Here is a 19,786-nt window from a genome sequence, read left to right as displayed (position 1 = left end):
ATACTTCTAGATTTAGTGAGGTAACCAAATTATATTAATGATTAATAACTAAGCTTCTAGTTGTGAACTCTTAAATGGGTAAATTTGCCTGAACAGTTTTGAAAGAGCTATTGTGTTGCTCATTTAATGTATACTTCTGAAAATTTAATAAGCTATTTTTAATCATTATCTATTTTTCTGACAAAAATATCATATAGCCTATTTTCATAAGGATTTGTTATCATTTGACCAACTCTTACAAAGCCTGGATATCATTGCTCTAATTCTTATCTTTAAGTCATGGTCAAATTTTTCTCATGATTTGTACCCTTTGCTGGTTTGCTTTCATGCCCTTCTGCTTTTTTCTTTAATGTTGCTGTGGTTTGCGGTGTGTGTGGGTGTGTGTGCACGTGCACACATGCATCTAGAAAGCACAAACAACATGGTGGGATTATTAGCCCCGGGGGCTGGAAGTCCAGAGATAGGGTGTTTGGTCTCCATAGTTGCTGGATTTAGTGAAGACTCCTTTCTGCTCTGCTTTCTGGGATATCTGTTTCATCTTAAGTCACTTTTCCAACAGGACTGAAGAATGTCTTCCAGAAGCAATCGGGACTGTATCCTCCCTTCCGGCACCCCACAGAAAAAACAAGAACTTATACTTCTGCCTCAGCATTCCAAATAAGAATGCCAAGATTCTTCGTACCCTTAAACCCATGTAGTACTCCATAGATCCTGGGTAAGTATACTGGGGCAATTCTGGGAATTAAGAAGAGGGGCAGGAAGGAATCCCTGCAGATCTACCACAGTATGACTCATTCTCACATCCTGTGAATAAAATGCAGACCTATTTTTAAATTATAAAAAATTATAGGAGTGCCTGGGTGGCACAGTTGGTTGAGTATCTGACTCTTGATTTTGGCCCAGGTCATGATCTCAGGGTCCTGGGATTGAGCCCAGAGTTGGGGTCTGTGCTCACCAGAGAGTCTGCTTGAGGATTGTCTCTCTCCCTCTCCTTCTGCCCCTCCCCCTATTCTCTCTCTCCCTTTCTCTCTAAAATAAATAAGTAAATAAATAAATCCTTTAAAAATGTTTAAAATTATAAAAAATCATATTGGGAAGTACGAGATACATGTAATCTAAAGGTGAAATATTCCACTGGTTATCTATTACTTTATTACTTAGAAAGCTTGACCATACAACTTTGGGATTGTCTAATTTAGAGATCTTGGAAAATAAGGGTAATATTTAGGGAAAAAAAGATGACATACAGAACCCAAAAATGACTTTCATGTATTTTCCTGTGGTCATAGGATAAGGAAATAAGATGCCTGAGAAAGTAGAGTTTGTATCTACAGAGAAATATCATATCTACTCAATCAGCAATTTTAATCTTTACTTCTAGCATAAGAATGCTTTCTTCTAATGAAGTGGTATAAGGAAAAATAACATGCAAATCAAAGTTACCTTGGTTCAGTTGAAGTAGAAAATCCTGCATAATTTCTTACTCTTATTTTCCTCCTCCTAGTAATTAAATCCCTGTTTGCTTGTTTTCACAGTTAAAATAAGAAGAGCACTAATGTGGAAGTCAGGAGTCATGAAAAAACCTGGATTCTCGTTTTGAATTATTATCTTTCTTGGAAAAGTTACTTAACCTAGAACTCCCTTTCCAATTTTAAGAAATCAGATCTTTAGACTGTTAAACTTCAGTTTAACAGGCTGAAATGTTAAAACCTCAGATGTCACATATAAATGTTTACTTCCAGCTTCCACCTCTGGCATTATAAAGAACCAAGTTCTCAGATCAACTCTTTAAGAAAAGAAACTAAAAATTCTGGATAAAACAATTTTAAGTTTTCTTAAACGCGTGAATTAGCTGCTGAGAAAGTAAGATGTTCTGGGGCCTGGGTGGTTCAGTTGGTTGAGTGTGTGACTCTTGACTTCAGTTCAGGTCATGATCTCAGGGTCCTGGGATCCAGCCCCACCTTGGGCTCAGTGCTCAGTGGGGATTCGGCTTGAGGTTTCTCTCTGCCCCTCCCCCTGCTTGTATGTACGTGCTCTCTCTCTCAAATAAAATAAGTACATCTTTTAAAAAAGGAAAGTAAGATGAGCTGAGACCGGTAAGTACATGAAAAGCAGGAATTTGAGATAGAAGCAGAGCATGGAAACCTGCCTCAGTGTGAGGACGTTTGCAAATTCAGATCAACTTTAGCTTCACATCTGAGCACTTTGCTGCCTCCTTCCTCTTGCCCTTCCCTTCTTTTCTTGTGGAACACAGCCAAGGAGGGAAAAATGGGCGGTATCAAAAAAGTGGTGGTGTGTTTGGCGTGCAGAGTGTCAGAGCCTGGGGCTGACCAAAAAAAAAAAAAAAAAAAAAAAAAATGATTAAAAAAGAAGAAAAAAGAACACAGTGAGGGGGATCGACCCCCGCATCGGGCTCTCTGCTTGGCAGGGAGCCTGCTTCCCTTACTCTCTCTCTCTGCCTGCCTCTCTGCCTACTTGTGGTCTCTGTCTGTCAAATAAATAAATAAAATCTTTAAAACAAAAAAAGATTTTATTTATTTATTTGACAGAGAGAGAGAGAGAGATCACAAGTAGGCAGAGAGGCAGGCAGAGAGAGAGGGGGAAGCAGGCTCCCCGCCAAGCAGAGAGCCCGATGAGGGTGGAGCTCGATCCCAGGACCTTGGGATCATGACCTGAGCTGAAGGCAGAGGCTTTAACCCACTGAGACACCCAGGCGCCCCTAAAATTAAATTAAAGAAAAAAAAAAGAACACAGTGAGGTTCAGAGAGTGGCGGGGGGAGGGGCCAGGGTAGGCTGAGTAGACAGCTGAGGAAGCAGGGCTATTGGGATCACTAATATTTTTGTATTTAGACCTATCATCTCATTTTGCGATTTTATTTGTACTACCTTTGAAATTCTGTATTCTCTTCTCTTGCCTTTAATATCCATTCTTGACTCATCTGAGTCAACCAGCAGTGTGGGGGCTGCCAGTGGCATTCCATTATTCCTTCTACATTTACAAATTGTCATTCCCTTGCAAGAAGATTTTTCTTCTTCCCAAGTATGTATTTATTACTGTATTTATTTAAACAAATATAATCCATGTATTATTCTTTATTTTCATGCTGAAATTACTCCAGATTTGGTCAGTTGAGCCTTTTCCAGCTGGTTCTTGGCACTTTGCTATGCCTCAAACTATTTAAGGCAAGAGTTGACAGAACTATAAAAACTATAAGAATGAGATCAATCCACAAGCTGGGAGATTTTAGCACAGTTCTCTTAATAATGATAAATCACGTAGTCAAATAATCAGTAAGATTATGAAAGCTTGAACCACAAAATTAACAAGATTAACTTAAAGAAGCATATAGAATACAGAAACCAATTACATCTGCAATTGTACTGTACACTTTTTTAAAGCACACACAGGGTTTAATAATAGTGACTAAAGCTTATTATACAAACCACTACTCCAAGGATTCCTCAACCTTAACATAACTACTGACATTTTGGTTCAGATAATTCTTTGTTGTGAGGGGGCCATCCTGTGCCTTGTAGGATATCGAGCAACATTTCTGGCATCTACCCTATAGATGCCAGTAATAACACTTTTGCTCACCTCTTTCCACCCCAATATCTCTGCTGTTAAGCCCATCTATTTCCACCATACAAAGACTTTCATGTATAAAGAAAAAATATTAAATTGCAGGGAAAAAACCCAAAGAATAATTCTGTGCTCTTAGAGTAGGAAATATTTCTTACACAAGACACAAAATGAGAAATCTATTTAAAAAACAGGAATTTGACTACATTAAAATTAGAATGTCTGTTCATCAGAAACTGTCACGAAGAAAGAGAAAATACAAGGAACATACTGGGGGTGAGGCTGGAATATGTTTTCAACACATAACTGCCAAAGTGTTAGTATTCAGAATAAATAAATGAATTCTATACATCAAAAAGAAAACACATAAATGGTAAAAAAAATTTTAATGGGCAAAAGAACAGAAAGTTGACAGAAGAAGAAAATTCAAAATGTCCAACAAACAACCCTAAAATTTGCATGGAAACAAACAAAATCTCAATGAGAAGAATCTTGAAAAAGAAAAACAATACTGGAAGTATCATGATTTCAGATTTCACATTACATTAAAAAGTGGTAATAATTAAAACAGTATGGTACTGGCATAAAGTAGACACATAGATTAATGGAATAGAAAAGAACACTCAGAGATAAACCCCCAATTATATGGTCAAATAATCTTCAACATAGGAGGAATAGATATGCAACAAAGAAAAGACAGTCTCCTCAACAAATGGTGTTGGGAAAACTGGACAGCCACATGCAAAAGAATTAAACTTGACTGCTTTCTTTCACCATACACCAAACCAAACTCAAAATGGATAAAAAAACTTCTATGTGAGACCTGAAATCATAAAAATCTTTGAAGCAATCACAGGCAGCACTCTCTCTGACCTTGGCCATAGCCACATTTTTCTGGATATGTCTCCTGAGGCAAGGGAAATGAAACCAAAAACGAACTATTGGGACTACATCAAAATAAAAGTTCTGCACAGCAAAGAAAACAATCAGCAAAACCAAAGACAACTTTCCAAATGGGAGAAGATATTTGCAAATGACATATCCAATATAGGGTTAGTATCCAAAATATATACAAAATTGATACAACTCAATACCCAAAAAACAAATAATCCACTTAAAAGATGGGTGGAAGACATAAGTAGACATTTCTCCAAAGAAGACATACAGATGGTCAATGGACACATGAAAAGATACTCAACATCACTCTTCACCAGGGAAATACAAATCAAAACTACAATGAGACATCATCTAACACCTAAATGGCTCCTGGATGGAGCTTTAATGGCTAAAATAAAAAACGTAAGTTACAACAAGTATTGACAAGGATGTGGAGAAAAAAGAACCCTCATGCACCACTGGTGGGAATGCAAACTGGTGCAGCCACTATGGAAAACAGTATGGAAGTTCCTCAAAAACTTAAAAATAGAACTACCTTACAATCCAAGTAATTGCACTATTGGGTATTTACCCCCCAAAAATACCAAAACTCTCATTCAGAAGGACACATGCACCCCTGTATTTATTGCAGCATTATTTACAATAGCAAAACTTTGGAAGCAGCCCAAGTGTCCATCCATAGATAAATGGATAAAGAAGAGTCAGTATGTATATACAATGGAATGTTATCCAGCCACAAAAAAAGAATGAAATCCTGCTATTTGCAACAACGTGGATGGAGCTAGAGAGTGTAATGCTAAGTGAAATAAGAGCCAGAGAAAGACAAATATCATATGACTTCTTTCATATGTGGAATTTAAGAAACAAAACAAATTAACAAAGGAAAAAAAGAGAGAGAAACTAACCAAGAAATAGACTCTTAACTATAGAGAACAAACTGATGGCTACCAGAGGGAAGGTGTGTGGAAGGAGGGAGAAAATAAGGAATGGGAATTAAAGAGTACACTTTCTATGACCCAAAAAAAAAAATTTAAAAATTAAAAAAGAAGAAAAAAGAAAAAACTCCAGGTGTCCAAAAACCATATGAGGTTTTTGGTAAATGAGTAACTTACCAATCTTAGTAATGAGGAACTGTAAATTAAAACTGCCATTGGTTTCCATTTCATATACACCTAACTAGCAAAATTTCAAAAGTTCTAGAATATCAGGAGTTGAGAAAAATATTGAACAACTTTTGAGATTTCAAGTGATATAATAACTTGGAAAAGAATTTGACCTATTTAATAATTTTAAAGATGTGTACACCCTATTAGCAAGCTAGTCCACTCATAGGTATGTACCCTAGTGTCTTAGTCTCCTCAAATAGTCATAACAAAATGCCATAGACTGACTAGCTTGAACAACAGAAATTTGTTTCTCATAGTCCTAGAGACTGGGAATCCAAGATCAAGGTGCTGGCTAATTGGGTTTCTGGTGAGGACTCTTTTCCTGGCTTGTAAACAGCCATCTTCTCACTGTGTCCTCACATGGCCTTTTCTCTGCATGCATGTGGAGAGAGAAAGGAAGACAGAGGGAGAGAGGGAAATACCTCTTCCTCTTCTTATAAGACCACCAATCCTATTAGATTCAGGCTCCATCTTCACAACTTCTTTAACCTAGTTACTTTCTACTCTATGTCCAAAAGCAGTCATACTGATGGTTGAGACTTCAGCATGTGAATGGGGGGGGCGGAGCGGGGCATGATTCAATCCACAGCACCTAAAGAATGTTTTGCGTGTGTCCACAAGTTAACATCTACAGGAGTATTCACGGCCAATGCAACTGCCTGGTAAAACCCCAGCCTCGACTACAATGGCAATATGCTAATCAGCAGACATGTAATGAAACCACTGTACACCATGCAACCCAGCTGAGCTGACCAGACAAGAAGTATCATCTCAGCCCTCCCACAAAAGCACAAACTAAATGAAATAGTGATTTTTTTTTTTAAAGCCATGAAGTTCTGGGTTGTATTATAGCAGAAAAAAACTAACCAATAGAGTACAAGGGATATTTTAAATGTCTTGAATTTGCATATACTTCAAATTTATCCAAATTGATTGAAATGAACAAGTGCTTACTAAACGCACATGTGCACAGGCCAAAATCCCTCATTCTCCAGCTGGTAAGATGAAACAGTGAGATACAAACCTGTTCAAAATTTAAACTGCTCAAGGTAAAAAGAGCAGTTCAAGGCAATGATTTTTAAAGTTTTAATAATATAACAGATTAATAGCTAAATAATAGATACAACAACCAATAAGACAAAAAGTAGATTCTCAGGAAAGTTATTAAGAAGTTATTAAGAAGTAATGTTATTAATTTATCCATTATTTTATTATTATTAAAATTAATAATTATTGATAATTATATATTAGTAATATAATTATTTAAACACTATATTCTCTTTTTTAAAGATTGATTGATTGATTGATTGATTGATTGGAGAGAGAGAGAGAACACAAGCAAGGTGTCAGGACAGAGAGAAGCAGGCTCCCGCTGAGCAGGGAGCCGTACTCAGGGCTCCATGCCAAGACCCCAGGATCATGACCCCGACCCAAAGGAAGATGCTTGGCCAACTGAGCCACCAAGGTGTCCCTAAACACTATATTCTTAAGTAAGTTAAGCAAGTAAATGTTGGAAGAGGCATTCATAAGGAAGAACTAAGACATGGGCTCTAACATGGTCTATTCCTTTTACTCGTGGTAGGTCATTTATCGCTCAGTGAACATTGCATACCTTCTATATTCCAACCACTATGCCCGACAGAGAATACAATAAGGAATGAAATAGAAAAAGTCTAAAGGAACTTAGTACCAGTAAAGGTAGTCACACAATAAAAGAGTGAATAACCTAGTGTAAAACTACAAGTTAAGAATAATACTAAGAAGTAAAAGAACAGAATTCTGTCCAGTATCTAATAAGAATGAATGGAAGTACTTTCATCACAGGTGTCATGTGATTTAATTTACAAACTTAAGATTTTATATTTCCTAAAATAAAAATTATTCCTGGGAGTTTTGAAATACAAAACAAGAGAGATAGAAAAGGTCTTCAAGGTCATGCTCCGTACTAACTTGGACTTCATTCCAAAGGCAAAGTGGTGCCATTGAAGAGTTTAAGTATACGGACTTAGGTGAACAGATTATATTAAGGACAGTGCACTCACATTCCAGTGTGGATCTGGAAACGATGCGAGTGGATGAAGGGCAAGACTAGGAAGGAGAGTCAGCTAGGAGCCTCTGGCAACAATCCCAGCAAGAAATAGTGAAAACTTGATTGTCTTCAATTTCTTGTTGCAACAGGACTATCACTACAGAATATGGATCTAATACAGGAGTTGGGTTTAGCATATGAGCGAGTTTTAGAATGATCACTGAGGGGACTGGGAGATAGAGCTGATCAAGGGCACATAAGATAGATAAATGGCCCTCTAATGGTATAAAAGATCACATTATTTTTCATGGTTGTAGAGCAAGCACTTGGTGATTATCTGTCAAGTATTCCTCAATCGTTCGTCTGGAAAGTTCTCCCCATTCTAAGAAACTTCTCAGCTCCCCTCCTAAAAAAACAACAACAACAGCAAAAACAGAAACCCGTATCTCTCTTGCTAAGTTGTTTTGCCTTACTGGATACAGTGCTTGATTTGTGAATGGATATCTGTGTCAACCTGAACCAGTCCTAAGGCCTGAATGATGGGTGGTAACTAACATACTCAGAATCAGGAATTATTCAAGGTCTTTATTTTAAATTACATAATCCTCATTACAATGCAATAAAGTAGATACGGTTAGGCTCTCCTTTCTTTCAGATAAGGAAATCAAGGCACTGTGTTGTCAACTTGTCCCTGGTCACACACAGACCAGGCTTTAAATGCCAGGTGTCTCATTTTGCATCCCACACATTCCTAAACATTAGCTAACACTGCCCTTGACAGGTTTCTTCACCCAGAAACATGTATATGTCACAAGGTGACCCATGAAGAGCCTGTTCTTGGATTCCGGACCTCAGGTATCAAGAAAGCTAATCCCAGTCCATCTCCGGTGGTAGAGCTAGAAGCACCCAGTATGGTTGCTACTCGGCACCGTGAATCCAGCTGCGGGAAAGCATCTAGAGGGGGGAGGAAAAACGCGTCCTCAGAGATCAGAATAATATAAGGAGATGCCTGAAATCTCTGGTTGCAGTTACCACTGAAACTACCAGGAGCCGTGACCTCCTATTAACGTGGCGATGTGAGCTTCTTCAGCACCCTTTCTGGATAAACTGGCTTAAATTTAAAGCTTGTAACTCAGAGTCATGAATAATTAAGGCTACCGATCTGCATAGCTGTGGGACAGTCTTTAGCAATGCTCAGTCATCCAGAGGGATAGCAGATTGCTTTATCAGTCCTGGTTAGGGATTCAGGAGGCAGCTGTGTTAGGAAGACAGGGACACAGATAAGTTGAGCATGTCGAAAATAGGTGGGAAAATAAGGAAGACCAAAAGGGAGTGTGTTATAGTAGAGAAGAAAGCAGGCCCGGAGTGGACTGAAATTTAACCCCTCTAGCCTCGGTTTGCTCATTTTGGCTTTGGGATAATAATAATTGCCTGCCTTTCATATGTTGGGAAGATTAAATGAGGTAACTTATATAAAGCATTTAACACAGTGCATGGCATATAGTAATTGCTCCATAAATGTTGTTGTCCCTGAGGTCCGTACTCCATACTATGAGAACATAGATTCATAAAGATGTTTGAACCAATCGTGAAGGACAGAAGTAGATGGATAGGTAAAAGGAGGCAGATGTTTCTTTCTCTTACGCTCTCATGCCCACTTGTTCATCCCCTAACTTGCACTGCAGGTGATACTAGACTCCTACACACATTCCACAGAGGCTAAAGTCATAGTCCAAAGAATGTAAATAGAGGAATTCAGTGATAAAGTCTAAGTAATACGCAAAGTCACTAAAGACCAAAATTTAAAACCAAACCCTATCGGGCATTTAAATTTTAGATTTTTCTTTGCAACCAAAATGCTTAGTTATTAAAACATTACTAATACACATAATTGTAACATCACAGATGAAATCTCTCCTGCCTGTAACAAATGTGATTTCAGCTTATACTTTTGCAATGAGTGACGAAGAAACTTCCAGATGGAGAGGTGTAATTTGTGAGATTTTCCCTTGTCTATTCACATTGGCTTTAACTTCCATTTTAAATTACAGAGAGAATTCCCAAAATTTCAAATAGCCCCAAGAGATCTGGTGAAATAGCTAATCTCTTTCTATGAGCATGCTAACAAAAGCAATTTCTTACCAAGCTATATGCTACCCAGTGGGACTGATAATGAATCTGCATTATGGTAACCTTTATAAGAAGGGAAGATAAGACCTTTTGGGGAGGTGTATTTATTAGGTGGTGAATGTGTCTCTTTGCATGTGGATTCTTCTGTTTAGACCCACTTTTCACTGAACTATGCCAAGGCCTTCTGTCGTTCTGCCTTCAACAACACGTCGAAATTTATACTACCCATCCCATTACATACCACAATGTCAGTAAATATCAAACACCAATGTGCTGTAACAGCTTTCTCAGTGTTGAATTTCTCTCATTTGAAAAGGCACTAGATTTACGTCGCTGATTATGGGCTTGATACTAATTTCCCTCTAGGATTTATAAAAGAGTTCAAACTTGTGCTAACAGAGAGTAGTGTGTTTGTTTGTTGTTTGTTTGTTTGTTTATAAATTGGAAAGGGGGGGGAACTGTATGCTGTCACCCAAATATAAAGAGGCAGCATTTACTGGGAGTCTCCTATAGAGGGCACCTTCACCTTATTGGAAACCCAACGGAAAGAGAAACTCAGGGGTTAGCAGAGAAATCGCTGAACCTTAAAGTCAGAAGCTCTCATTTGCTTCTGCTAACCAGTTTTCCTCTCTATGGTATCTTTGTTACCTTATCTTTAGTAAGAACTGGCACTCTCTCCATAATCATTCATAGATGCAGGCCAGTAACACTACCTTATTATTATGTTCAGCTCGTTTGTGGGTGAGCTGAAGACAGCTGTTCATATTACCTAAGAGGCAACAGATCAATGAAAGGAAGGGAAGGACAAGTTTTGAGCTGCCTTTTTGCAACAATGTCCTTTATACAACAGAGGATATTTTTAAAGCATTGTATCAGAAAACAAAGGCTGATAATAAAGTATAATGTTTACAAAACAAACTTTTGCTGTGTTGTTATGATTACCGAGAGCTTTCAGAATAAAATTACTTAAGTAGAAACAAAAAGTAAGTATTTTTTGGATACCAAAAATACCATGGATTATAGACTATAAATATAAAGAAAATAATTGCTATTTAGAATTCTGAAAATAGACATGTGTGAGTGTGTGTGTGTGTGTGTGTGTGTGTATAAAGCAATTCCTCGAAACTGTTCCTGTGTAGCTAAACTATAAAAAGATACTTTAGTATTCTATTATTAAAATAATAATCAAACTGTAAAAATAGAAGCATATTTTCATAGAAAATATTCTTTTAAAAAATGTTCAGCATAAGTGCTGTACACATCTAGAAGACTTCAGATGCAGCATTATTTTGACACTGATTTTGAATGTCTTACGTCTTATGATTGGTAATAATATTAACGTACATAAATCGAATATACATAACTTTGCACATTTACTTTTGACAATTCCTGACTCAGAGACTTCTTTTGGACATTCAATAAGCTACCAGATTTATTAGAACACTTTGGCTAAGAAACTGATAATGATTATTCCTGAATATCAAGATAAAAAACAACATAGAAGACAAGAGTTTATCTCTTTACATTGGCATATAAAACGCCCATCTGCTTAGTTACTGGATGTCCACCTAAAACTTATTATAGTTACAATGAAACTTATCAATTATACATTATGAATTCTTTACTTTTATATTGGGTGTTTAGAAGTAATTAAGTTTCCAATGGTTACTACTGGCATACAGCATTTGGGAACATTTTTGCTTTCCTTTAAGTTCTACTTTAAATAGACTTCAAATCATTGTAAATGCATTTTAGCTATTGAAACTGGTTTGATCGTATGTCTTTTTTAATGTTTTATTCAGTCAAGGTCTAAAGCTTCCTGTTAGGACCAAAATGTTCAGACTATTGGAAATTTTAATTCCTCTTTACTAAGAACGATCATCAATGTGTCAATCAAATCTCTCACATAAAATTATAAAAGTACTCCCCGCTAAGCGTAATGTTCGAATTTATGCACTTGCTGTTATCGGTGTGTTTCAAAATCAGTCAGATTTGTTTCTGTGGGAAAAAGACCCATTTTCTTATTCAGCTGAGTCAGTTGCCTTGTCCTGGAGAATGCCTAGGGTAGGCCCCAATCCACCTGCCCAGGCATTCCCGCCTCATTGTTGACATTTCCTGGTGTTCAGTGGTTTCTCCTACTTTGTTGCATTCCAGAGCTCAAGGCGCTTCTTTGAAGATACAAGGCCATTCAAGTCTTCTCTACTTTGCAGCCTCAATCTAAAGGGAGAGTAAATGAAAAAGCCACGCAGTTCAGACAATTTAAATGGGGCAGCAGGAGGGCTGTGCTATTGCTCTGTTGGGAATAGCTGTGAGTGATCCCTGAATCATCTCTTGGAAAAGAAGTAGAGTGCCCTTTCTTGAAGTCAGGATGAAAAAGGATAGGAGAAAGAGGCTGGATGGTCCCCTATGGAAAAGCAAACTAAGGCTGGTAAGAGACTACAGATAAGTAATGTGTTTACACAATCAACTGCTGGTTTCATGCCTGATTTTGCAAAGCACTTCAACAAATGACTTTTACTGGTAGGTGCTGCTTTTTCTAATCAAAGGAAACCAGAGATCATCACAAAAGTCGAGGAACCCCAGGGGTTTTTGCACTTTGACTAAGTTTTTTAACATCACGTGCTAGTTAAGTATTTCTCTAGATCTCAAAATCTTATCCCTGAAATAACAGTATTTCCTCAACTCTTTTTCAGGATTCTCCATCCTCATCACGCTGCCTTCCAACACCCGAGTGCATACATTTGAGCAGCAACAGAGAACACATCAGTAACCCTGTCGGGGCATCTAGAAATTCTTTAAACAGTGGTAGAAACTGGCCAAGAACCATGAGGCCAGATCCAACTGTGCCAGTCTATTATTTTTGCAGTCCCCTTATATATTGATTATATATATATATATATTTCCTCTCCTTATCTCAAAAAAGGTTTCCTTCAAGAATAGCTGGGGAAAAAAAATAAACCACCCTGAGGAACTGAATCTAATTCCTGGCTTCAGCCTCAACTTAGCTGTGAGTACAGAGGCAAGTTCTCATATTTTAACAAAACATGTCAGTTTCCTCTTTTGCAAGATCAGGGATGATGTGTAAGGATGAATCTAATGAATTTGGTAGTGAGAGGCTGCCTGCAAGTCTCCGCTGGGGAGGTTTCTGAGATTGCCTCGAGCTCCCAGGGAAGGATCTAAGAATTATTTGTGATGGGTGGCATGGTCATTGGATGGGAAAGCGGCAGGAATAGACCTGCAATTTGGGGATTCGATGATCTTCCAGGCTTCCCTAACACAAAATTTCATTAATGTTATGGTAATAAGACTCAACCGAGAGCATGTATATGAAGGTCTGATCAGGAAGAATATCTTTGTCTTCTTTACATCCCCAGGAACCAGCATCAAATCAATACACAAAAATAGGTGTGCTTCATGTAACAGAGATTGTGTGCATTAAGGTGACAGCAGTATTAAAGTAAAGAGTACACCAACTATCGCACATGCTTCTGTTTGCTCATGTTTGGGAGGCAGAATTTCACACGCGAACCTGCATTCCTTCATCATCTGTAGCAACACATCAGAATATACTGTCACTTATATTCCATTCTTTGTGAAGACCCCAATGGGTCCTCCAATGACTAAGGAAAGATTTCATTCTATATGAGACCCAGATACAAGCCTTAGTTATAGGGTTAGGATTCTCTTTTCTAGCTATTTGATCTAGTATCTCTGGATCTTTGCCTCAAGAATGTCTCTAAATTAGTTGTATATTAGAACAAATCAGAGCATATCTAAAATTTTGCAAGTCTTCAATATCCTGTTCGGAATCAAATGACCTATGATTTGAAGAATGAGCAGTCAACACAATTTGGGGACGAAGGAAAAGGGTGGATAATAGAGAAGCAGTTTTAATCACACAACATCCAGCACAGGCTAAACATTACCCTAGCTATCCAAAAGGGACAGTAATGACTTGAGACCACTGGAAGAGAAATATATCAACAAGTGTGAAAGCATAGATAAGGAAGGCATGCTGGCCATGTGAATGAAATGAACTCTGGTTCAAAACCAAAATGACTTTACAATATGGGAAGAAAGCATGTGCCTGAGGACGGCAGTGGTGCAACCTGTCCCCCTATGCCAGAGTACTGCTCGGAGCCTGTGCCTTGATTATGTTAAACAAGAAGAAAGCAGCCTGTGAAGAATTCTTAGGAAGTGGTTTCTTAAATAGCATCCTGCCAGCATCCATAATGCTCTCCTGGAAACTGGTGGAGTGAGGGATTGATCTGGGAAAATGTATCCAAGTAAAAAAATAACAACAACTTAGAGCCAGGCACAGGCATTCCTAGCAGAGAGGTCTTATTACTATTTGTACCGGTAATGCTCAAAACGGTTCATTTCTAAGTTTAAAATGGGCCAGTTACTTTCTCAGAGCCATTGTGTTCATCCTTTTCCATTCCATTGTTAAAAAATGCACCTTTGTTTCAGGATTTAACCTTTGCTAAAGCTCAGGGATGAAACAATCACAACAAAACGCCTCCCCCTTAAAACTAGTACTTCAGAGCCCTGTTAAATCAAAAGAAAAATTCCTTCTCTCCTCCTCAGTCCCACAGCCCCTCAGGATTTTAAATGGTAATGACCAGTTCATTTGAGAAAATGGCATTTTAGTGCTCCCCTTCACAAGCTCTTAAGGCATATGAGGTGTCTCTTTCCTGGTGATGTGCACCTCCTTTTGTTTTCTGGCATTACTGGAACTGACCTGGCATGGATCACTGGGTGAGCAGGCAATCTTAAACACTTCTCATATAAATTACTGGTTCCTTTCCAAGTGCAATTGCTCACAGGGTAATACACCATTTTACAACTCTGATAGCAATGTCTCTTCGTTCTACTGGGTTCCACACACCCCCCCGCCCCCCAGGAAATGAACAGACAAAAAAGACTGATGGAGATGTGAACCTTCGAAATGTGCAGTCTGGTTCAACCTTGAGTATGTACATACTGGGCGTTTGGGGATCCTTCAGATCTTGTATTTCCTTCTTTTACACCTCTCAAGTCTTTTCCTGCTTTAAAAGCCATCTACAAGAACAAAAATATCAAAATGACAGACTCCACACATGTGGACATTATAAAAAGCTAGGCAGTAATAAATATGGACATATACGAAAAGCTACTTTCAAAAATTTTTCCAGGAAAGAAAATAATGCTCACACTTTATGGTGCACATTTATTAGGTAGAAATGACACATCTTGCTTCCATGCAAATGAGGCTTACCGTTAATTGAGCACTCCAAGAGTCACTGGATGCTAATGATGGCCACATTTTCCAAGCCAGCGTCTTTTTTCCCATGAACTCTAATGACAAGGTGTGTTTTTACTGACAGTTGACTCGGATCAGAGCTTGCAGTATTGTATTTCAGGTTGTGGCTCTGTAAAGCCCTGTAACTTTCTTTGAAGTTAAATAGTGTCAATCTGTTTCCATGTCTGAATAACTCTTAGAAGAGCCTGCCTGACCCAAGTCAACTCATTGAAACATACTATTTCCCCATAATTGATGTTCCAAATGAATGTCCTTTCATAATAAAATGTGCTGGAAAACAAAACAGCTTTGCATCCGGCACAAGTTGCATCATAATTAAATTTTATTTTATCCCATCGAGGCATGCTAAATGTTGAGCAAAATATAATTTTAAGTAATTTGTTTGTATTCTTATCTGTAGGAGTTGGAAATTAACAGCGTTGCTAGTTTGCGTTTACTGTTAAGCCTGGAGAGCAGAGAGATTGCTTTGCAAACATTACAGTTATTATGTCTGCAGTTGGTACTCTTTGTATAAATTATTGATCAGCCAGCTTATTTTTCTTTCTGCTTAATGGATATTATAGCATAGCCGTTTACAACGCTATAGTTAAGGTTGTGTCAGCACTTCCATTATAATAAACCCTCTGTTACAGGGGGTTTATAACTTGTTGTAAAAATTTGCTCTGGGCTGAAACTTGACATACAAGATCTCCTGCTAGAAGGTGGCAATTGTTATTCTTTCAACTTAAAAAAAAAAAAACAACTCTTTGTTCTGAAGGGCAATAAATAAATAAACAGTTTATTCTTTTCTAACAATCCTTGAAATTTCTGACTTCAAATAGAACAATTTTTATAAGCTATTTGTTAGACAGTGACGTCTTCTTTTACTTAATAAAGCAAAGAGGAAAAAAGACTAAGATAATGAATTACAACAAGAAAGCAGTCAATCAACATAAATTTTTAAAATTGAGTTTAATACATTTCTCCTAACATTACAAAATTATGCAATAATTCACGTTCTAATATCAAACACACACTTATATGATGTAAGACTCCTTCCCACCCCCATTCCCAGCTATACACCCCTTAAACCATTCATAGGTCTTAATACTGATCTTTAGAGGAAAACGAGTTAGGGGTATTTAAAAAGAAAGATGCATGACATGTAGAAACTGCCTCATATTAAAAGGTACAATTGAAGGTAAAATATTTACTAGAAAGCTGAGGCTTTAAATGTCTGCCTGACTTTTTGACCTTACTTCAATCCAGCCTGCTTTTCCCCTCACAATGGTCTGACTGAAGAGATGAAGGGAATTAATCTCAATTTATATTATTCTTGTTGCTGCTTCCTTTTACAATCCAACTCTAAAATGATCTCACTGTGTTTGTTTTTTTATCAAATATTTGGCTGTGCAACTCAATACCAACCCACAGATGGAATTAGGACACTTACACTGGAAGTAAAGAGTGATGGACAAGTATAACTAAATTATCAGGGAGAGTTGACTGCCTGTCATGGAAATGATGTAGTTTGGAGTCAGGAAAACAATTCCAGGATGATTTTTGTTTTCCTTTGTAATGATACTTCTCTTTGCCATTACCGTCTCTCTCCCCTGGCATGGGTTTCAAGATTTCTTAAAATATGCTTCACAATCAACAGAGTATTTTTGGCTCCATGTCACCTTCATTCTGAACCAGGAGAAAAGGAGGTGAGGATAGAAGTTTAGGGAGAGAGGAACAGTGGTGCAAACCCTGCCATTTGGCTCTGAGATTTACGCAAACAGGAATATGAAGAGATAATCACTATATGCATTCTGTAAGCATATATATGCGGTCCATGCATTTCCATGCTGTTAAACAGTTCGGAGTTATTTATAACCATTTAAAGCACTTCTTTATTAAGGACAGAAGTTTGTAATGTAAGGTTTCAGTGCTTCAAGTTATAGTGTGTTCACCTTCAGTTCCCCACCTTCTGTCCTTTGGGTAATTTATCACGGAGCTCTCTGAGCCTGATTAGAGAGTGTATCCGTGAGATAAAAGCCTTGTTCTTGTTCTTGAGAAGAGGCAGGGAATTGGAAAAGAGGGGAAGACTGTGGAAGTGAGAGTCACTAATAGTCAGAAGTTGGAACCCTACGTGGGGCAGGCAGAGGCAGAAAGTGTAGAAGTAGAGAAATCTGAGCTTAAAGCAGTCAAAGTTTATCTGCTGAGCTGATTGGAGAGGCCGAGTGTCTAAGTTAAAAAGGCTTGAGAGAGTTACTTGGCATAATTTCTCCATCTTCAATGATTTACTACTGAAGTGCAAACATCAATTTTGGACTCTCTCCTGAGAAACGTTTAACAAAGTCAGTGAACTACTGGTACCCTGATATCTTTCTAGATTTGCCAAACTTGGATAGCTCTTTAATAAACCTCTGCCTGAAGTTAATCTCAGTTTTTTTTTTCTTTTTCCTATTAAGGAAACAGGTCCATTAGTAAATATGCAGATGTAAAAATGATCTTCCTCTTTACTTCTCCGTTGTGATATATCTTAGAATTGTTCAGAAGTGCACTCTATTGTTAAAGCTATTTGTGCCGGGTGCGCTAATGCACTCTTTGATTGAGTGAATTAGCAGTCATAACAATCTGGCAGTCTGGCCATAGAAGTGTGCTCAAATTGATTTGTGTTATGGCTGGACTGGAAAATCTAGTGTTAGTTGTTTTTTGCCCTGGGGCATTGTTTGTACCAAACTCCACTTTTCATTTAATTTTCCAATACATTTTGAAAGATTGAAATGCTTCTGATCAACATTTGATCCACTTGCATTATTTAAAAAAAATTTCTGAAAGTAATTTCAGATTCCAAAAACCTTGCTTTCAATTAGAGTAAACATAATTAGAGTGACGTCGTGCTCGGAATGGTAAATCTCCCTTTGAATCTATTAAGCGTGTTATCTCCTTGTCCTGTCACTGAGAGGAATTCAGTATATATCTGGAGAATATATCTGTATTTTTTCTGTGCATGCTTCTAACAGAACTTGGGAAAAACTTAAAAGAATAAAATTGTAACGAACCTTCTCTTGTTGCCTTTGTGCATATGCCCAAATTGTTTCTGTTTCACTTAGTGATGCTATAAAAAGAGGATACTCAAAGCTTTCAGGAAATCTTGAGATATACAAGAAACATATGCAGATACGTGTTGTCTTTAAGTTACCCAATCATTTTTTTTTATATTCCATGAAATATGCATTTTCAATCTTTATCTTTCAAATAAGTATATCAATTGCTATACTGAAACTCTGAAGATTTAAAGACATGACTTATCTTGGCTTTGTCAATATTGGTATCTTTCTTACAATCTTCTGCTTTGCAGTCATTTACCAGAATTATAATGCAGCATGAATAAACCTAAAAAATGACTATTGATTACAGAGAAAGCTTTGTGAAATCATTTAGTCAGTTTCCCCACTTGAGAAATCAGTGAATAAAATAGGTCAATAGAAAAGGATGGAAAGGATGTAATATAGTGCTATGCCACCCTGGGTTATTAAAAGGGTCAAAAATAAATCCCCATAGAATTCATGATTTTATACTCATAAAATAAAACGATACTTACCAAATCCCAACTATAAATCCTCCTTCCTACAGATTTATTCTTCTTTTTTAAACCAGAGGTTTGGAAAATACATTTTTATGTTTCCCTGTTTCAGTAGAAGCATTTCCTTGTCACTGCCCCCTTTTAACCAAATAGGATGCCCTCATCATCGAGCTAAAGTGCCTGTTGTCATCCAGGTATTCACCGGGACTTGAGCTGCAACAGCTACTCTGCATTTCCCTACTGTCTCCTACAACCTCACAGCTCTTCTGAAAACTGCATTTCATACTGCACTGAACTCTGTATCCTGTGTCGATTTTTGTTAAGTAATAGATGGTGAGACCTGAGACCACTCTGTCTATTAGTTCCCATTCATTGGGATGTCGTCGGGGGCAAGGGAGGAGCGGGGAGGAGAGGGGAGGGGCCAAGAGGGGGCAGAGGGAGGGAAGAAAATACCTTCCCTGAACTGGTACAAGCTCAGCTTCAAACGACATCCTAGGAAAGAAATTAAAGACTTCTTAATTAGTGCAGCAATTAAGCTTTCTTGGTAGCATTTTAATCAGCACAGGCCCTATCAAAGGACAAACAGAACGATTTGCAGGTCTTTGAATTTTAAACAGTCTTATTGATTTCAGCACAATACGTCTTCACAAAACACAGGGAGAAATTTCTAATATCAGTTACAGTACTTTGAGTTTTGCTTATGCAAATTGAGTGCAGGTTGGAAAAGATGAGATGGAGGAGAAGGACCTAAAACAGCCAGAGATGTAAAACAATAAACAACAAGACAAAAGCTTTGAAACCTAAAGATGCAGTGGAAAGAGTGAGAATTTGAAATCTCTGTGGAGTTGATTTATCTGCTGTTGTTAAATACTGTTTGCCTTAATAATTGGTAACATTTCTCAAAAAAGAAAAAAAAAGGGAAAGGAAAGAAAAAGAAAAAAGGAGAGAAAGAATCTTATATCTTAAAAAATTTGAGGTCTTTTTCCTTACTCATTTTAATTTGCATTATAAGCTTTTTCTAATCCTATTGTTTGATCAAAGGGGCAAGTGGTAGTTCCCAGAAAGGGATGAGAGACCTGAGGTGGGGGGAGTGAGCTCCCATTCAGGTGGAGGTAAATGCCCCAAG

This window comes from Lutra lutra, chromosome 3, assembly GCF_902655055.1.
Source record: "Lutra lutra chromosome 3, mLutLut1.2, whole genome shotgun sequence".
NCBI classification, from domain to species: domain Eukaryota; kingdom Metazoa; phylum Chordata; class Mammalia; order Carnivora; family Mustelidae; genus Lutra; species Lutra lutra.
This window is presented reverse-complemented; position numbering follows the sequence as displayed.